General features: G+C 38.8%; 1 protein-coding gene and 1 long non-coding RNA gene across 4 annotated transcripts in view; one reads left to right on the forward strand and one right to left on the reverse strand.

Moving 5' to 3' along the window:
• Nucleotides 1–22387, reverse strand: part of KLF12 (Kruppel like factor 12) — a 523318-nt gene that overhangs the window by 297146 nt on the left and 203785 nt on the right. The gene's annotated exons all lie outside the window — the stretch shown is intronic.
• Nucleotides 9974–19779, forward strand: LOC120883014. The gene is made up of 3 exons (XR_005725643.1): nucleotides 9974–10098; nucleotides 16332–16334; nucleotides 19767–19779. It is a non-coding gene; the product is annotated as an uncharacterized LOC120883014 (long non-coding RNA).

Raw genomic sequence — 22387 nt, forward strand, 5'->3', positions numbered from 1 at the left:
AAAACAAAAACATTTCTGCTAGATTTTCAAAGGATAAAGCATGGTAAAGTTTATCTTGCTCGTAAGTACATGGTTTGTTCCTAAAGATCAGATGATGATGACCCACAACCACCTTCTGAATGCATAAAATTACTGGAACAACAGTTGCAAATATTGCAAAATGCAGGGTATTTTTTTTCTTTTCAACATTAATTTGAAAGCCTACTAAATTGAAAAAAGCTGGAGATACACAAATGGATGAGAAACATCAAGACCTACTGCATCCTGACAAAAATAATGAAATTAACAGAAAATGCTATTCTAAGAAAAAGACTGAACAAACATATGCTTAAGCATGTGTAACAATGTCCTGCTCGGGTGATTTGGCATGTGCGCTCAGTCATGTCCAACTTTTTGCAACCCCGTGGACGACAGCCCGTCAGGCTCCTCTGTCTGTGGGATTTTCCAGGCAAGAATACTGGAGTGGGTTGCAATGCTTCTCTAGGGGATGTTACCAACCCAGGGATCAAACCTGCATATCCTGTGTCCCCTGCACTGGCAGTTTGATTCTCTGCCACTGAGCCACTGGGAAGCCCACTTAAGGTGATAACGAAACCAAAATCAATCAAATGCCAAAAAATAGGGAACTGATTATGGGACATGCAAATCACTGGTAATATTTATTCATTACATTTATGACATGTAGTTTTTGTCTTAAAAGTAGATTGATCATAACTAGGCAAAAAAGAGAAATGATAGAAGAATATGTTCCTGAACCTTTAAAAACAATGCTTTAACAGAGACAAAGAGAATGGTGGAGAAGAGGAAGAGGAAAAAAAAGAAAAGGAAGGAAGGGAGGGAGGAGAGAAGGAAAGAGCTAAAAGGATATACAGTAAAAATTGGACCTGACAGAACACAGACTGATTTTTTTCCATGTTTTGACAAATGCTCTCACTTTTATGAATTTCATATATTATCTGTATAATTAAAAGAAATAATTAGGTGTTCAAATTTTGAGTTGTAAAGAAAAGCCAAACAGCTTAAAAGAAAAAGACAAAATAAATTCGCTTTTATCCAGATTAACTTTCATAAAGTATGAAAAGGTGACATCAATTCTCTAACGAGAAAAGTGGACAGGCACACAGAGTTGCACGTATATTCATGCTGCAGTTAAAATTTACTACGAATCTAAAAGAGTAAGTAAAACGTAAATGAACTGATCATCTAAGTTGTATTTGTAACTGATTCATGGAATAGTTATATTGCTTCACATGGGATATTAGCTGATATTTTTATTATGCAGAGATCTATGATAAAATGGGATCTTACCTGAAAGTGCTATAATCTTTTATAAGTTCCAGTGAATTACACACACACACATACACACACAAAATGGGTACACTGTACTAGTATCTTGAGCTAAGAATTTAGCATTCTGAAAAAGGAAACCATGGGACAAATATTTTTGTTTTTTCCACTACATTGAGCAGTTGGTGAGTATATTTTAAAAGATTTCAGTCTTATGGAAAAAAACAATCAGCCTTTTCTGTTCTTATCTGAAAAAGCACTGAAGTAAAAAGATGTATACTTATGAAGCTTTTAAACAAAACATTCTTAAAATAACCACAAACTACTATATTCTCTGTCTTCTATGTAGATCTCCCACTTCACTGGGCTTTGAAATGCTAAGGCCACATTCTCTGACTACATAGCAATTTTGGAATTGTTATCTGAGAAAATTCCTAGAGAGTAATGAGGAAAAGAAATAAAACCCAGGTTCTCTACATGAATTTCTGGAAGAACTAAAATAACCTTGGGGACTTTCAGTTTCTAGTCCACCAAATAAGAAGCTTAAAGTCATCAATCCATCATGACAACAAGTAAAAAGCTGAATAAACAGACATGACAACTTTTGTTGGATCCATCAGAGAAGTGAGGTCACAAGGCAAAGTGCTATTTCAAAAACTGAAAAGAAAGACAAGAGGATCCAAATTGCCAGAGCAAAATCCCCTGAACCAAAACCTCTTTGGGACCCAGTGCTCAGGTAGACAAAGGTGAACTGTAACTGAAGAATTCCTGGAGGCTCAGGATGGACAAATTCAAGAATTATAGAATACTGTAGAACGTCCCCAGACTTTTTGAGTTTTATTTTCCAGGAGTTGTACCATGTCTTTAAAGTGAATATTGGACGAAAATCCTCTAGTACTTCCATCACGAGGAGGATTTCTATCTGAAAGCTGTCACAGCATTAAGTTCTTAACAAGACATTCCCTTAGGAGAAACTCTCACCAAAGTCTAACCCACTGAGTCTTATGAGCATCTAACCTACTTGCAGGAAGAGAAATACAGTTTCAGCCATCCTGTCCCACGAAAGGGGATTGGAAGGATGCAAAAGCACTGGTGAGATACACAGTTGAGAGGTACATGCTTGCTAAAAAGATTCCGACCTGACCATAGCACTATACCTTACTAATAACTATTAACTGTAGTTCATTTTATCTACTATCTCATGTCCATCTTTCAACAAATACTTATGAGCCATACTGGCAGCCAAGAAAAAAAAAACAAACAAGCATAGTTTGAAAAGAATGAACATCAGAACCAGGGTCAGATGTGGCAAGAACACTGTAATAATCAAACCAGAATTTCTTTTTTCTTTTTTTTATATTAAAGGATAATTGCTTTGCAGAATCTTGTTGTTTTCTGTCAAATCTCAACATGAATCAGCCATAGAAAGAAAGAAAATGAAGTTGCTCAGTCGTGTCTGACTCTTTGCAATCCCATGGGCTGTAGCCTACAAGGCTCCTCCGTCCATGGGATTTTCCAGGCAAGAGTACTGGACTGGGTTGCCATTTACTTCTCCAGGGAATCTTCCTGACCCAGGGATCGAACCAGGTCTCCCGCATTGCAGACGCTTTAACATCTGAGCCACGAGGGAAGCACTATAGGTATACATATATCCCCTCCCTTGTGAACCCTCCTCCCACATCCCTCCCCTAGGTTGATACAGAGTCCCTGTTTGAGTTTCCTGAGCCATACAGCAAATTCCCGTTGGCTATCTATTTTACATATGGTAATGTAAGACTCCATGTTATTCTTTCCATACGTCTCACCCTTTCCTCTCCTCTCCCCATGTCCATTAGTCTATACTCTATGTCTGTTTCTCCATTGCTGCCCTGTAAATAAGTTCTTCCCTGGTAGCTCAGACAGTAAAGTATCTGCCTACAAAGCGGAAGACACGGGTTTGATCCCTGGGTCAGGAGGATCCCCTGAAGAAGAAAATGGCAATCTATTCCAGTACTCTTGCCTGGAAAATCCCATTGATGGAGGAGCCTGGTAGGTTAGAGTCCATGGGATCGCAAAGAGTTGGACACGACGGAGCGACTTCACTCAAACAAGTTCTTCAGTACCATTCTTCTAGACCTGGTATATATTTGTTAGAATACAATATTTATCTCTCTCTTTCTGACTCACATCACTCTGTATAATAGGTTCTAGGTTTATCCACCTGATCAGAACTGATTCAAATGTGTTCCTTTTTATGGCTGAGTAATATTCCATTGTGTGTACGTTCCACAACTTCTTTATCTATTCATCTGTTGATCAACATCTGGGTTGCTTCTGTGTTCTAGCTACTGTAAATAGTGCTGCAATGAACAATGGAATCCATGTGTCTTTTTTCAATTTTGTCTTTTCAAAACTGTCTTTCTCAGTTTCCTCAGGGTATATATGCCTAGGAGTGGGACTGCGGGGTCATATGGTGATTTTATTCCTAGTTTTTTAAGGAATCTCCATACCATTTTTCCATAGTAGCTGTATCAACTTACACTCCCACCAACAGTGCAAGAGCATGCCCTTTTCTCCACACTCTCTCCAGCATTTATTGTTTGTAGACTTTTTGACGATGGCCATTCTGACCAGTGTGAGGTAATATCTCATTATAGTTTCAATTAGCATTTATCTAATAATGAGCGATGTTGAGCATCTTTTCATGTGTTTGTTAGCCATCTGTATGTCTTCTTTGGAGGACTGTTTAGGTCTTTTCCCCACTTTTTGATTGGGTTGTTTGTTTTTCTGGCATTGAGTTGTATCAGTTGCTTGTATATTTTGGAAATTATCCTTTGTCCATTGTTGCATTTGCTATTATTTTCTCCTATTCTGAGGATTATTTTTTCACCTTGCTTATAGTTTTCTTTGCTATGCCAAAGCTTTTAAGTTTAATCAGGTCCTATTGTTTACTTTTGTTTTTATTACCATTGCTCTGAGAGGTGGGTCATAAAGGATCCTGCTTTGATTTCTGTCATTGAGTGTTCTGCTTATGTTTTCCTCTAAGAGTTTTATAGTTTCTGGTCTTAACATTTAGGTCTTTAATCTATTTTGAGTTTATTTTTGTGTATGGTGTTAGAAACTGATCTAATTTCATTCTTTTACATGTAGCAGTCCAGTTTTCCCAGCACCACTGAAGTGACTGTCTTTGCCCCACTGTATATTCTTGCCTTCTTTGTCAAAAATAAGGTAGCCATAGGCACATGGGTTTATTTCCGGGCATTCTATCTTGTTCCATTGGTCTATATTTCTGTTTTTGTGCCAGTACTAAACTGTCTTGATGCCTGTAGTTTTTAGTATAATCTGAAGTTAGGAATGTTGATTCCTCCAGCTCCATTCTCCTTTCTTAAAGACTGCTTTGGCTATTTGGGGTCTTTTGTGTTTCTGTATGAATTGTGAAATTTTCTGTTCTCATTCTGTGAAAAATGCCATTGGTAATTTCATAGGGATCACACTGAATCTATAGATTATATCATTTTCACAATATTGAGTCTTCCTACCCAGGAACATGGAATCTCTCGCCATCTGTTTATGTCATTTTTGATTTCTTTCTTTAGTGTCATATAATTTTCGCTGTACAGTTCTTTTGTCTCCTTAGCTAAGTTTATTCCTAGATATTTAACTTGTTTTGTTGCATTGGTGAATGGGATTGATTTTTAATTTCGCTTTCTGATTTTTCATTGTTAGTATATGGAAATGCAAGTGATTTCTGTGTATTGATTTTGTATCCTGCAACTTTGCTAAATTCACTGATTAGCTCTAGCAATTTTCTGATATGATCTTTAGGGTTTTCTATGTACAGTATCAAAGCAAAAACAATAACCAGTTGTGGATGTGACTGGTGACAGAAGTAAGGTCCGATGCTGTAAAGAGCAATATTGCATAAGAGTCCATGAATCAAGGCAAATTAGCAGCGTTCAAACAGGAGACAGCAAGAGCAAATTGGAAGTGCTCAAACAGGAGTGAACATTGACATTCTAGGAATCAGCAAACTAAAATGGACTGGAATGGGTGAATTTAACTCAGATGACCATTATATCTACTGCTGCAGGCAGGAATCCCTTAGGAGAAATGGAGTAGCCATCATGGTCAACAAAAGAGTCCAAAATGCAGTACTTGGATGCAATCTCAAAAACAACAGAATGTTCTCTGTTCGTTTCCAAGTCAAACCATTCAATATCATGGTAATCCAAGCCTATGCCCCAACCAGTAACACTGAAAGAGGTGAAGTTGAATGATTCTCTGAAGACCTACAAGACCTTTTAGAACTAACACCAAAAAAAAGATGTCCTTTTCATTATAGGGGACTGGAATGCAAAAGTAGGAAGTCAAGAAACACCTGGTAACGGGCAAATTTGGTCTTGGAATAGAGAATGAAGCAGGGCAAAGGCTAATAGAGTTTTGCCAACAGAACACACTGGTCATAGCAAACACCCTCTTCCAACAACAAAAGAGAAGACTCTACACATGGACATCACCAAATGGTCAATACCAAAATCAGACTGATTATATTCTTTGCAGCCAAAGATGGAGAAGCTCTATACAGTCAGCAAAACAAGACTGGGAGCTGACTGTGGCTCAGATCATGAACTCCTTATTGCCAAATTTAGACTTAAATTGAAGAAAGTAGGGAAAACCGCTAGACCATTCAGGTATGGCCTAAATCAAATCCCTTACGATTATACAGTGGAAGTGAGAAATAGATGTAAGGGACTAGGTCTGATAGACAGAGTGCCTGATGAACTATGGACGGAGGTTCGTGACATTGTACAGGAGACAGGGATCAAGACCATCCACATGGAAAAGATATGCAAAAAAGCAAAATGGCTATCTGAGGAGGCCTTATACATAGCTATGGAAAGAAGAGAAGTGAAAAGCAAAGGAGAGAAGGAAAGATATAACCATCTGAATGCAGAGTTCCAAAGAATAGCAAGGAGAGATAACAAAGCCTTCCTCAGTGATCAATGCAAAGAAATAGAGGAAAACAACAAATTGGGAAAGATTAGAAATCTCTTCAAGAAAATCAGAGATTACAAAAGGAATATTTCATGCAAAGATGTTCTCGATAAAGAACAGAAATGTTATGGACCTACAGAAGCAGAAGATATTAAGAAGAGGTGGCAAGAATACACAGAAGAACTGTACAAAAAAGATTTTCATGACCAAGAAATCACGATGGTGTGATCACTCACCTAGACATCCTGGAATGTGAAGTCAAGTGGGCCTTAGAAAGCATCACTACGAACAAAGCTAGTGGAAGTGATGGAATTCCAGTTGAGCTATTTCAAATCCTGAAAGATGATGCTGTGAAAGTGTTGCACTCAAGATGCCAGCAAATTTGGAAAACTCAACAGTGGCCACAGGACTGGAAAAGGTCAGTTTTCATTCCAGTCCCAAAGAAAGGCAATGCCAAAGAATGCTCAAACTACCGCACAATTGCACTCATCTCACAAGCTAGTAAAGTAATACTCAAAATTCTCCAAGCCAGGCTTCAGCAGTACGTGAACCGTGAACTTCCAGATGTTCAAGCTGGTTTTACAAAAGGCAGAGGAACCAGAGATCAAATTGCCAACATCTGCTGGATCATGGAAAAAGCAAGAGAGTTCCAGAAAAACATCTATTTTTGCTTTATTGACTATGCCAAAGCCTTTGACTGTGTGGATCACAAGAAACTGTGGAAAATTCTGAGAGAGATGGGAATACCAGACCACCTGACCTACTTCTTGAGAAACCTATATGCAGGTCAGGAAGCAACAGTTAGAACTGGACATGGAACAAAAGACTGGTTCCAAATAGGAAAAGGAGTATGTCAAGGCTGTATATTGTCACCCTGCTTATTTAACTTATATGCAGAGTACATCATGAGAAACGCTGGGCTGGAAGAAGCACAAGCTGGAATCAAGACTGCTGGAAGAAATCTCAATAAGCTCAGATATGCAGATGACACCACACAGATGAAACTACCATTATGGCAGAAAGTGAAGAGGAACTAAAAAGCCTCTTGAGGAAAGTGAAAGAGGAGAGTGAAAAAGTTGGCTTAAAGCTCAACTTTCAGAAAACGAAGATCATGGCATCTGGTTCCATCACTTCATGGGAAATAGATGGGGAAACAGTGGAAACAGTGTTAGACTTTATTTTCTTGGGCTCCAAAATCACTGCAGATGGTGACTGCAGCCATGAAATTAAAAGACACTTACTCCTTGGAAGGAAAGTTATGACCAACCTAGATAGCATATTCAAAAGCAGAGTCATTATTTTGTCAACAACGGCCAGTCTAGTCAAGGCTATGGTTTTTCCAGTGGTCATATATGGATGTGAGAGTTGGACTATAAAGAAACCTGAGCATCGAAGAATTGATGCTTTTGACCTGTGGTGTTGGAGAAGACTCTTGAGAGTCCCTTGGACTGCAAGGAAATCCAACCAGTCCATCGTAAAGGAGATCAGTCCTGGGTGTTCATTGGGATGACTGATGCTAAAGCTGAAATCCCAATACTTAGGCCACCTCATGCGAAGAGCTGACTCACTGGAAAAGACCTGATTCTGGGAGGAGAAGGGGACGACTGAGGATGAGGTGGCTGGATGGCATCACCCACTCGATGGACATGAGTTTGAGTGAACTCCGAGAGTTGTGATGGACACGGAGGCCTGGTGTGCTGGGAGTCATGGGGTCGCAAAGAATCGGACATGACTGAGCAACTGAACTGAACTGATGTACAGTATCGTGTCATCTGCAAACAGTGAGAGCTTTACTTCTTCTTTTCGGATCTGGATTCCTTTTATTTCTTTTCCTTCTCTGATTACTGTAGCTAGGACTTTAAACACTATGTTGAATAATAGAGGTGAAAGTGGAACACCTTTGTCTTGCTCCTGATCTTAGGGAACTATCACTATTCTGAATACTTTTTCAGGTAGTTTGTCTATTTCCTCTTCATTTATTTGGATTTTTCTGTTTCTAGTTTGTTCCTTCATTTGTGTAGTATTTCTCTGCCTTTTCATTATTTTTTTTTAACTGATTGTGTTTGAGGTCTCGTTTTCCTAGGCTTCCAGGTTGATCTTTCTTCCTTTTGGTTTCTGCCCTCCTAAGGTTGGTCCAGAGGTTTGTGTAAGCTCTGTATAGGGTGAGATCTCTGTGCTGAGTTTTTGTTTGTTTTTCCTCTGATGGGCAAGGCTGAGTGAGGTGGTAATCCTGTCTGCTGATGATGGGGTTTGTATTTTTGTTTTGTTTATTGTTCACAGGTGTCTTGCCCAAGGTGCTACTGGCGGTTGGGTAACTCCTGGTCTTGTATTCAAGCGGTTTCCTCTGTGTGAGTTCTCACTCTTTGATACTGCCTATGTTTAGTTCTCTGGTAGTCTAGGGTCTAGGAGAAGGCAATGGCACCCCACTCCAGTACTCTTGCCTGGAAAACCCCATGGACAGAGGAGCCAGGTAGGCTGCAATCCATGGGGTTGCTAAGAGTCGGGCACGACTTGAGTGACTTCACTTTCACTTTTCACTTTCATGCACTGGAGAAGGAAATGGCACCCCACTCCAGTGTTCTTGCCTGGAGAATCCCAGGGATGGAGGAGCCTGGTGGGCTGCCATCTATGGGGTCGCACAGAGTCGGACACAACTGAAGCAACTTAGCAGCAGCAGCAGCAGTCGTCTAGGGTCTTGGAGTCAGGCTCCCACTCCAAAGACTCAGGGCTTGATCTCTGGTCAGGAACGAAGATTCCACAAGTGGTTTGTTATAGCATTAAGTAAGATTAAAACAAATATCCAAAAACAATAAACCAAAGATGAACCCCAGACAAATGGCAGTTACAAAATCAGGCAAATAATAATTAAAATAATGGAATAAACACACATATTTATATATACCCATGAGCAAAGTGAAAACAGTCCAGGAAAAATAAAGTACAGTAGATTGACCCAGTGAACAAAGGAAATCAAAAATTATATTAACAAGTTAAGAACAAAACTAACTAAAGCACAAACTGGAAAACGAAACTAAAGCAAGGAACCAAGTATGGAACAAAGCAATGAAAACAAAACTAACAAATATGTTGAGAGGAATGGAAAGAAAGAAAAGAAAGAAATGATATGCAAAGTTAAATAGAGGTAGATGAAGATTTATATACATTAAAAATTATCTGCAAGGAGAAAAGAACAGTAGGAAAGCCAAAGGAATAAATGTAGAAAAATATAATAGGTTTAAAAAATTAAAGTTATAAAAAAGAGAAATGAAAAATATGGAAGAAGAAAGAAAATAGGAAAAAAATAAAAGGAAAAACTCCAGAGAATTGCAAAAGCCCAACGTACAGGCAGAGGTTTAAAACAACAATAAAAAGTATGATTGAATATACACATATACACCCATATGCAAAATCAAAACAGTCCAACAAGAATAAAGTACAATAGACTGACCCAACGAACAAAGGAAACCAAAAATTATATCTACCAGAACTAACTAAAGCACAAACTGGAAAACAAAACTAAAGCAAGGTGCCAATTGGGGAATAAAGCAATGAAAATAAAACTAACGTATATGTTGAGGGGAAAGGAAAGAAAGGAAGAATAGATATGCAAACTTAAGCAGAAGTAGATAAAGAAGATTTATATACATTAAATATTAACTGCAAGGGGAAAAGAACAGTAGAAAAAGCAAGCAAAGGAATAAATGTAGAAAAAATAATAGTAGGTTTAAAAAATTAAAATTAGAAAAAGAAAAAAGGGAAACTCCACAGAACTGCAAAAGCCCAATTTAGAGGTAGAGGTTTATGACAATAATATAAAATGTGACTGGAAAAAGAAAAGTTAAACTGGATTTCTTAGTGCCAATAAAACTGACAACTGCAACAGGGAGAAAAAAAAGGGGAAAAAAGAAAAAGAAATCCAAAATAATCTACAGAACAAGTCAAATAATAAGAAAAAAATGTTTTTCTTGTGTCACTGCTGTCAGAGTCCTCTCCCTTGCTGGGAATCACAGTCCACCTCACCTCTCTAGGATGCCCTCCAACACTGTACTGATCTCTGGACCTGCTGTGGGGTCAGCTCAGATTCTAATCTGGTCCTACTCCTGCGTGTTCTTGCTTCCAATGTCCACATCTATCAAAGGTAGTGTGTTTTCTTTTGTGGGAGCTCTCAATGGCCTTTTATATATTCCATAGACACAGTCTGCTTAGTTGATCGTGAGGATTTAACCTGCAGCTTGTACAGCTGGTGGAAAGGTTTTGGGTCTTCTTCCTTAGCCACACTGCCCCTGGGTTTCAACTGTGGTTTTATTTCTACCTCTACGTGGTGGTCCACTGGGGTTTAGCTTCTCAGGCTGCCCTGAAGGGCTTGGGTTTGCCCTTGTGAGGGGCAGGTGTGGAGGTGGTACAGCTGCTTGGATTGCAAGGGTTCTGGCAGTAGCAGGGACTCAGGGGGAGTTGGCAGCTAGGGCAGCAGGAAGTAAAGTGCTCTAGAGGGGTACAGCGATCAGTATTGGCCAATACATTCCAGTATTCTCGCCTGGAGAACTCCTCTCCCTAACAGAGAACTCTGGCAGGCTACCGTCTACAGGGTAGCAAAGTGACCCTGCGGACATAGAGGCAAGACTTTTTTTGCCGGTAGCATCTCCGCCCCAGTGGGAGTTGAGCATGAAGATGGTGTAGCTGCTTGGCTTGCAGGCACCTTGGTGATGCCAAGTGTGCAGGGACAAGGACTCCCTCCACTGCAGGAGTTATGGCCCTATCAGAGTCTTTTTTTGAGCCTCTTGTAGCTGGCAAATAGAAGGCCTCTTGGGCCAGTCTTTCTCCATAGCTCCGCCTGTTCAGGCACTTAGAGGGCTCCCTTGCCTGGGGTCCTTCTCTGTTGGTTCAGGTGCATCAGGCACATAAAGAGGCCCCCCTGGCTGAGGTCCTACTCTGTAGATTGGTGCATCCGGAGTGGGGTCCTTCTCTGTAATTCAGTGTGTCAGGCGTTTGATGGCCCAACCTATCTATTGTTCAGCTGCAATGCTGGCATATGGCGTGAGAGAGGCCGTGGTGATGGCTCCACCCCCTACACGTAACTCAGCAGTATTGCCTTGCTTCCACGGCTGCCTGGCTTTCCTCCACAGGCATTTCCCACCAGAATCTCCTCCTTCACCTCCCCTCAATCCGTTTCTCTGCAGTCAAGAGCCACCCCCCCCTTGGGGTTGCTCCACAATCCCTAAACTCCAGCTCCCAACTGCTGCACCTTCCAGGGGTCCTGCATCCCTGTCTGGGGTATGTATGGCTGTGGCAAGAACAATCTGATTTTCATTCCATTTAGGCTGCCACAGATCAGCTGTTTCACTCTCAGCCTTAAATGTTTCTGCTCTGACTCAGACAACTGACCCAGTGTGGGGACTGGACCCCTGTTGCAGTTCCCCTACCAGCTGAGGGCAGGTCCAGTCCTAACACTCCAGTTTTTCTCCAGTTCCTTCGTCCTACCGAGTTTTGTGTTGCTCTATATATTCTTTTCCACTGGTCAGGTACTCCTGTCTGCTCTCAGCTGGTGCTGTGCATGCACTTCTGTGTCTGAAGGTGTATTCCTAATGTATTCCTGGAGAGGTACTCTATATCCACCTACTCCTCTGCCATCTTGTTCAGCTCCAGAAAATTTTAAAACTATGATTAACATGCTAAGAACTTTAATTTAAAAAGTAGGCAGCATGTAAGAACAGATGAGTAATGTAAGCAGAGATATGAAAATGCTAAAAGAGACTGCTCAGTTGTGTCTGACTCTTAGCGACCCCATGGACTGCAGCCCACCAGGCTCCTCCGCCCATGGGATTTTCTAGGCAAGAGTACTGGAGTGGGTTGCCATTGCTTTCTCTGCAAAAAGAGATACAAGTGATCCAAAACATTGTGAGGGAAATGATGAATGCTTTTTATGAGCAGATAAAGGAAAGAATGATTTTTATTATCATTTTTATTATTATAAGGTACTTGCACTGTCCATGAAACAGGATAGTGTTATTTAAAAGTAAACTAGGATTAGTTATAAATATGTATTGCAAACTCTAGGACAATTACTAAAACAAGAAATATAACCAATACACTAAGAAAAGAGAGAAAGAATTATATAACATGTTAAATTAAAACCACAAAAGGTAAAGAAAAAAGTGTGAAAGACAAAAACCATAAGAACAAAGAGCAAAGGCAACAAATAGACAATAATAAATATAGCTGCTATTAATCCAACTAAAATAAATTATTTTACACAGTAATGGTATAAATACACCAATTAAAAGACAGAGATTTGTTACAGTGGACTAAAAAGCAAGACCCAACTATTTACAATTTACAGGAAAGTATAAAGACATATGTAGGTTAGAATAAAAGTATGGAGAAAGATATACCACACCAACATTAAAAGGAGAAAACATAAGTAGTTATATTATTTCAACCAGATCAGACTTCAAAGTAAGGAAAGTTTCTCAAGGGTAAAGAAGGACATTATAAAATGATAAAGGGGTCAAATATTCCAAGAAGATGTAACAATGCTTAATCTTAATCTGAATGCATCTAACAACAGTATGCCAAAATACATAAGACAAAAACATAGAAGTTCAAGCAGAAAGAAATGAACACACCATTATAGTTGGAGAGTTTACATCCCTCTACTGGAAATGAACAGAACTAGCAAACAGAAAATCAGTAAGGACATGGGTGAACTCAACAGCACCATCAATAAACAGGATATACTTCACAGTGTAGCCTACTTTATACAATGAGAGTAGATTACACATTCTTTTCAAGATCACGTGGATTATTCACCAAGAGAGACCAAATTATGGCCCATAATACAACTTAAATAGTTTTGATAGAAGAAATTTTATACTATCTGCCCCCAAACCACATTGTAACTAAAGTGGAAATCAGTACAGAAAGATGGCTGGAAAATTCCAAAATATTTGGAGATAAACAACATACTTTTAACAACAAATGGGTCAAAAAAGAAATCTCAAGAGAAATTTTAAAATATTTTGAACTAAATGACAATGAAAATATAACTTTATTAAAATTTCTAAGGTGTTGCAAAAGAAGTATTTAGAGGGAAATTTATAGCACTGAATGTATAAACCATTAAAAAAAAAAGAAATACAAAAAGTCAACAATCTAACATTCACAATGGGAAACTTTAAAAAAAGCAAATTAAACCCGAAGTAAGTAGAAGAAAAGAGATAATAAAAATTAGAGCAGAAATCAATGAAATTGAAAACAGGAAATCAATGGAGAAAATTAACACATCCAAAAGCTGACCTTTTAAAAAGATCAATGAAACTGGTTAAGTCTCTAGTCAGACTAAGGAAAAAGAAAAAAGAGAGACGACTCAAATTAATAATATGAAAAACAAAAGAGGGGACATCTTCAGACACTAGATAGACAATAGTCTCCTTTAAGATTGACTGTTTGGATCTCCTTGCAGTCCAAGGGACTCTCAAGAGTCTTCTCCAGCACCACAGTTCAAAAGCATCAATTCTTCAGCACCCGGCTTTCTTCAAAGTCCAACTCTCACATCCATACACGACCACTGGAAAACCCATAGCTTTGACTAAAATGGACCGGAATGGGTGAATTTAACTCAGATGACCATTATATCTACTACTGTGGGCAGGAATCCCTTAGAAGAAATGGAGTACCCTTCATGGTCAACAAAAGAGTCTGAAATATAGTACTTGGATGCGATCTCAAAAATGACAGAATGATCTGTGTTTGTTTCCAAGGCAAACCATTCAATATCACAAACTTCTTAAGCTACATGAAATGGATCACTACCTTGAAAGATATGAGCTGCCACAACCCATATAGAAATATACAGACAATATGAATAGGCCTGCATCCATTAAAGAAACAGAGTCAATAATTAATATTCTTCCATTAAAAAGGGACCAAGTCCAGATAAGTATAGAAATGATTTCTACCAAATATTTGGATGCTAATTCTCTACCATCGCCTCCGGAAGACACAATAAGAGGGAAGGCTTCGCAACTCGCTGAGACCAGTATCACCATATTACTAAAACCAAGCAAAGACACTTCAAGAAAAGTACAGATTGAAATCTCTAATAAACAGTGTAAATTTTTCAATATTAACAAAATAGATGCAAAAATATATAAAAAGAATTTTACACCACAGACAAGTGAGATTTACCTGAAGTATGTAAGACTGGTTCAACACTAGAGAATCAATTAGTATAATCCCTCACATCAACAGATTAAAGTAGAAAAATATCACATCAGTGCATGCAAAAGAAGCATAAATGTGACACGCATCAATGAGTTTAAAAAAAAAAAATCTCTGTTAACTAGGATTACAGGGAAAGTTCCTCAACTTGACTAAAAACATTGTGGGAGTTAATTTTATATGTCAACTTGACTTATGTAAAAAGCATGCCCAGATAGCTGGTAAAACATTTCTGGATCAGTAGACTGAGTTATTAAGATTAACTCTCACCTATGTCTTCAGCAGCCATCAACCAAACCCCTGACGGTCCAAAAAGAAAACGCAGAGGAAGGTCAAATCCTCTCTCTCTTCTTGACTTGGGATATCCATCTTACTCTGCTCTCAGACAACAGAGATCCTATCTGACCTTTGGACTACAGGACTTATATCTTCAGCTCCCCTGTCCCCCACCCCCACCCCCTGCCTGGTTCTTAGGCCTTCAGACTTGGACTGAATTATACCAACAGTTTTCCTGGTTCTCCAACTGTTAGGTGGCATACAGTGGCATATCTCAGCTTCCATAATTGCCTGAGCCAATTCTCACAATAAATCTCCTTATTTATTTATATATATGTATCCTACAATTCTCTTTTCTAGACAACACTGATGTACATAGATATCTACAAGTGACCTACACCTAACATCATATGTAATGACAAGAAACCAGAAGCTTTCCACCAATATCAGGATCTAGGCAAGGATGTCAACTCTCACCACTGCTTTTCAACATCTTACAGGAAATCATATCACATGCCCTAGGAAAGACAGGAAAAGGAAATAAAAGGTATACAGATTGAAAAGGAATAAATAAAACTATTTTTGTTGACAAAAGACATGTAGACATTCCCAAGAATCAGCCCAATACTCCTGAAATAAAAAATAATTAACAATTATTATAAGGTTTTAAGATAGAAGGTTAATTAATGTGCAAAAGTCAATCACGTTCTCAAATACTAACAATGAACAAGTCAATTTGAATTTTAAAACATATTACCATTTATGTGCTTCCCAAAATTAAACACTTAGATATAAATCTAAGAAAATATGTACAAGATCTATATGAAGAAAATTACAAAATTCTGATGAAAGAAACTAAAGAACTAAATAAATGATGAGATGTCCCATGTTCATGGATAGGAAGACTTAATACTGACAAGGTATCAGTTTTTCCCACTCAGTCTTTTAGATTAAACACAGTCTCTATCGAATTTCTAGCAAATCACTCTGTGGATATCAATAAACTGACTAGATTTATATGGACAGGCAAAAAACCTAGATTAGCCAATTCAAATTGAAGGAGAGGAACAAAACCAGAGGACTGATATAACCAATTTAAAGACCTTAAAGACCTACTAAAAAGCGTCAGTAATCAAGAAGTGTGGTATTGGCAAAAAAAAAAAAAAAAAAACACAAACAAATAGATCCATGAACAGACTAGAAAGCCTAGAAATAGACCCACATATAGTTAACTGGTATCTGAAAGAGGAGCAAAGGCAATAAAATAGAGCAGAGACAACACTGTCATCAAACAGTAGAAAACATGTGGACATCCACATGCAAAGAAACAAAAAAACTAATGACTCTAAATACACAGTCACAAAGTTACACCTTTCACAAAAATTAACTCAAAACAAATCAGCGACATAAATATGAAATGCCTAACTATAAAAATCCTAGAAAACCTAGATGACCTTGGGTGTGGAGATAACACTATAGATGTAATAGTAAAGGCACAACTCATTAAAAAAATAATTCATCAGCTGGACTTTATTGTTTCATTCAAGGGAACAAGAAAAGCTGCCACAGACTGGGAGAAAGTACTTACAAAAAACATGTCTGATATAAAACTATTACTCAAAATATTCTTACTGTTGAGTTTAAGGAATTCTTTCAACACAACAAGTAAGAAAGCAAATAATCTGATTACAAAATGGGTCAAAGACCTTAACAGACAGTAAATATACAGATGGCAAGTATGTATATGAAAAGATGAAACCTGAAACAATGAAATACCACTATTCAGCAATTAGAATGAACAAAATCCAAAACCCTGACAATACCAAACACTGGCAAGAATGTAGAGCAAAACAAATTCTCACACATTACTGGTTGGAATGCAAAGTGGTTTAGCCACTTTAGAAGATAGTTTGGGAATTTTTTAAAAAATAAAACTTACTATAGTGTCCACAATCACACTACTTGGAATTTACTCAAATGAACTGAAAATTTATGTCCTTGAAAATAAAATTTGCTGTTGTTTTTAGCCAGTCATGCCCGATTCTTTGCGACCTCATGGTAGCCTGTACACATGGATGTTTACAGTAGTATGATTCATAACTGAAAAAACATAAAAGCAATCAAGATGTCCTTCAGTAGGTGAATGAATAAACTATGATACATCTAGACAACAGAGTAACTAAAGAGCACTAAAAAGAAATGAGCCATCGAAAGACACAGAGGAAACTTAAATACGTATCACTGAGTGAAAGGAAGCTACCTGAAAAGGCTACATGCTGCATGACTCCAACTATATGATATTACCGAAAGGTAAAACTACTGAAAGAGTAAAAAGAGAGCTGGCTGCTAGGAGTTAAGGAGGAGGGAGGAACGAACAAGCAGACAAGAAAGAATTTTAGGGCACTGAAACCATTCTATATGATACTACAATGGTGAGCACATGGCCTTATACGTTTGTCCAAACCCACAAACTTACAGAATCAAAAGCAAAGTCAAATGTAAACTGTGAACTCTGCATTCCAATGATGTGTCCATGTAGGTTCACCTACTGTAACAAATGGTGTGATATGTGGACAACTGTGCAGGTTATGCTTGAATAAGGACAGCATGTACACAGGAACTCTATACACTTTCTGCTCAGTTTTGCCATGAATCTAAAACTGCTCTAAAAATAAAGTTTAATAACAAAAAAATTCTCTACTGTAACTTTAATCACAAATTCCATTTTTCAATTAAAAGAAAGAATATACCCTTTAAAGTAGTCTCAAAAAGCTGTTAAAAATAAATAGGCAATTCAATAATACCTTTCTTTCCTCTGTGAAGTCAAGTGGGCCTTAGAAAGCATCACTACTAACAAAGCTAGTGGAGGTGATGGAATTCCAATTGAGCTGTTTCAAATCCTGAAAGATAATGCTGTGAAAGTGCTGCACTCAATATGCCAGCCAATTTGGAAAACTCAGCAGTGGCCACAGGACTGGAAAAGGTCAGTTTTCATTCCAATCTCAAAGAAAGGAAATGCCAAAGAATGTTTAAACTACCACACAATTGCATTCATCTCACATGCTAGTAAAGTAATACTCAAAATTCTCCAAGCCAGGCTTCAGCAATACGTGAACCGTGAACTCCCTGATGTTCAAGCTAGTTTTAGAAAAGCCAGAGGAACCAGAGATCAAATTGCCAACATCTGCTGGATCATGGAAAAAGTAAGAGAGTTCCAGAAAAACATGTACTTCTGCTTTATTGACTATGCCAAAGCCTTTGACTGTGTGGATCACAAGAAACTCTGGAAAATTCTGAAAGAGATGGGAATACCAGACCACCTGACCTGCCTCTTGAGAAATCTGTATGCAGGTCAGGAAGCAGCAGTTAGAACTGGTTCCAAATAGGAAAAGGAGTACGTCAAGGCTGTATATTGTCACCCTGCTTATTTAACTTCTATGCAGAGTACATCATGAGAAATGCTGGACTGGAAGAAACACAAGCTGGAATCAAGATTGCTGGGAGAAATATCAATAACCTCAGATATGCAGATGACACCACCCTTATGGCAGAAAGTGGCAAGGAGCTAAAAACCCTCTTGATGAAAGTCAAAGAGGAGAGCGAAAAAGTTGCCCTAAAGCTCAACATTCAGAAAACGAAGATCATGGCATCTGGTCCCATCACGGCATGGGAAATAGATGGGGAAACAGTGGAAACAGTGTCAGACTTTATTTTGGGGGGCTCCAAAATCACTGCAGATGGTGACTTCAGCCATGAAATTAAAAGACACTTACTCCTTGGAAGGAAAGTTATGACCAACCTAGATAGCATATTCAAAAGCAGAGACATTACTTTGCCGACTAAGGTCCATCTAGTCAAGGCTATGGTTTTTCCTGTGGTCATGTATGGATGTAAGAGTTGGACTGTGAAGAAGGCTGAGCGCCAAAGAATTGATGCGTTTGAACTGTGGTTTTGGAGAAGACTCTTGAGACTCCCTTGGACTGCAAGGAGATCCAACCAGTCCATTCTGAAGGAGATCAACCCTGGGATTTCTTTGGAAGGAATGATGCTAACGCTGAAACTCCAGTACTTTGGCCACCTCATGCAAAGAGTTGACTCATTGGAAAAGACTCTGATGCTGGGAGGGATTGGGGGCAGGAGGAGAAGGGGATGACAGAGGATGAGATGGCTGGATGGCATCACGGACTCAATGGACGTGAGTCTGAGTGAACTCTGGGAGATGGTGATGGACAGGGAGGCCTGGTGTGCTGAGATTCATGGGGTCGCAAAGAGACACAACTGAGTGAACTGAACTGAACTGAACTGAACTTCCTCATTCAGAGGACATCAGAAAGAATATTCAGACATATAAAATAACGACTCCTAAAGGCAATCATTACTGCCAAATCTACAAAATTACAAAAAGGAACAAGGTGCTGTCACAATAGTATCCCAGTATCCCAAACAAATTAAACATACTTATGTAACAGTAATTCAAATGTTATATATTACTTTACATTAATTATAAACACATTTTTTCAGGACCAAAAGAAGGAACTGGTTAATAATCTGATACATGAAATAAAGTGGGCAAATATATCATTCTGCACTTAATCATTATTCTCTTGGCAGTAAAAAAGTTTGTTACCCAGTGTATTTGTTACATATAAGACAAAAACACAATTGAAGAAAGCAACAAAACAGTAATTCTTATGCCAGAAGATAAAAGAATACATATGTATGTATGTATATATATTCTTATATATTATTAATATATGTCATATATATATACACATATGACTTCAATTTTTATGTCTCTCAAAAATATCTGGGGTATCTTAATGACCCAGATAATCCTGATGGTGTGATCACTCACCTAGAGCCAGACATCATGGACTACAAAGTCAAGTGGGCCTTAGAAAGCATATAATTACCAACAAAGCTAATGGAGATGATGGAATTCCAGCTAAGCTATTTTAAATCTTAAAGATGCTGCTGTGAAAGTGCTGCATTCAATATAGTAGCAAATACAGAAAACTCAACAGTGGCCACAGGAACAGAAAAGATCAGTTTCCAATCCAAAGAAGGGCAATGGTGAAGAATGTTCAAACTATTGCACAATTGCACTCATCTCACATGCTATTAAAGTAATGCTCAAAATTCTCCAAGTCAGGCTTCAACAGTACATGAACCATGAATTTCAATATCTTCAAGCCAATTTAGAAAAGGCAGAGGAGCAGGAGATCAAATTGCCAATATCTGTTGGATCACAAAAAAAGCAAGAGAATTCCAGAAAAACATCTACTTCTGCTTCATTGACTACACTAAAGCTTTTGACTATGTGGATCACAACAAACTGGAAAATTCTTCAAGAAATGGGAATACCATACCACCTTACCTGCCTCCTGAGAAATCTGTTCACAGATCAAGAAGCAACAGTTACAACTGGACATGGAACAATGAACTGGTTCCAAATTGGGAAATGAGTACGTCAAGGCTGTATACTGTCACCCTGCTTATTTAACTTCTATGCCAAGTATATCATGAAAAATGCCAGACTGGATGAAGCACAAGCTGGAATCAAGACAGCAGGGAAAAATATCAATAACCTTAGATATGCAGATGACACCATCCTTATGGCAGAAAGCGAAGAGGAACTGAAAAGCCTCTTGATGAAAGGGAAGGAAAGTGAAAAAGTTGGCTTAAAGCTCAACATTCAGAAAACGAACATCATGGCATCTGGTCCCATCACTTCATGGCAAATAGATGAGAAAACAATGGAAACAGTGACAAACTTTATTTTCTTGGGCTCCAAAATCATTGTAGATGGCGACTGCTGCCATGAAATTAAAAGATGCTTGCTCCTTGGAAGCAAAGCTCTGACAAACCTAGACAGCATATTAAAAAGCAGAAAAATTACTTTGTGGCCAAAGATCTATATAGTCAAAGCTGTGGTTTTTCCAGTAGTCATGTATGGATGTGAAGGTTGGACCATAAAGAAGGAGGAGTGCCAAAGAATTGATGCTTTTGAACTGTGGTGTTGGAGAAGACTCTTGAGAATCCCTTGGACTGCAAGGAGATCCAACCAGTCCATCCTAAAGGAAATCAATCCTGAATATTCATTAGGACTGATGCTGAAGCTGAAACTTGAATACTATGTCCACCTGACGCGAAGAGCTGACTCATTAGCAAAGACCCTGATGCTGGGAAAGATTTAAAGGCAGGAGGAGAAGGGGACGACAGAGGATGAGATGGTTGGATGGCATCTCTGACTAAATGGACATGAGTTTGAGCAAGCTCTGGGAGATGGTGAAAGACAGGGAAGCCTGGTGTGCTGCAGTCCATGGGGTCTCAAAGAGTCGGACACAACTGAGCGACTGAACACCAACAAATGGACAGGGGAGAAACAATGGGAGACGATGAAGACAGCACACTGTCTTCACTAACCTTTTCAATAGTTTCCAGTTTTGAACATATTACATAATCATGAAAAAAAAAAAACCAGTTTTAGGTGGAAAGTCTTATTACTCTAACATAGAGGACAGGTCACTCAACAATGTTTTCAAAATGTTTCTTCCTACTAATTATGCATTAATTTAAAAGGGGTTTAAGAAAACAATTCTGTTTCTCTATATGGAAAAGTCTTGTGACAACTTAGCACTTTCTGCTTGCATTTTAGGTCACTTCAGTCATGTCCAACTCTTTGCAACTCTCTGAACTTTAGCCTGCCAGGCTCTTCTGTCCATGAGATTCTCCCTGCAAGAATACTGGAGTGAGTTGCCATACCGTCCTCCAGGGGATCTTTCTGACCCAGGGATCAAACCCGCATCTCCTGCAGCTCTTCACTGCAGGCGGACTCTTTACTGGTGAGCCATGACTTCAGTTCAGTCACTCAGTCGTGTCCGACTCTTTGCGACCCCATGAATCGCAGCACGCCAGGCCTCCCTGTTCATCACCATCTCCCAGAGGTTGCTCAGACTCATGTCCATCGAGTCCATGATGCCACCCAGCCATCTCATCCACGGTCGTCCCTTACTCCTCCTGCCCCCAATGCCTATCAGCATCAAAGTCTTTTCCAATGAGTCAACTCTTTGCATGAGGTGGCCAAAGTATTGGAGTTTCAACTTTAGCATCATTCCTTCCAAAGAAATCCCAGGGGTGATCTCCTTCAGAATGGATTGGTTGGATCTCCTTGTAGTCCAAGGGACTCTCAGGAGTCTTCTCCAACACCACAGGTCACAAGCATCAATTCTTCGGCGCTCAGCCTTCTTCACAGTCCAAATCTCACATCCATACATGACCACAGGAAAAACCATAGCCTTGACTAGACGCCATGACTTAGTACTTGGTATGATACAATAACTACCAAGATATAAATGTTTCATTTTAAAGTACCTGACTGAACAAACTTTAATATTTTGGCAGAAAATAAGCTGTCAAAGGAAAAACAATAGGAAAATGGTAAAAGACTTAACATAATCATTTAATACAGCATCCTATGCTTATATTTCTTCAAGCTGTTAATTTTTAAGTAAGAACCTATGTACCACTCAGCTGCTAAAATTGGTTCCCTGGTTGGTGAGTGCTGACAATCAAGAGAATTGGTAAAAAGATTCTGGCCCTCAAAGAGAAATGAGAAGAAAACATCAAACTC

The sequence above is a fragment of the Oryx dammah genome, unplaced genomic scaffold, assembly GCF_014754425.2.
Source record: "Oryx dammah isolate SB20612 unplaced genomic scaffold, SCBI_Odam_1.1 HiC_scaffold_24, whole genome shotgun sequence".
Classification (NCBI taxonomy): domain Eukaryota; kingdom Metazoa; phylum Chordata; class Mammalia; order Artiodactyla; family Bovidae; genus Oryx; species Oryx dammah.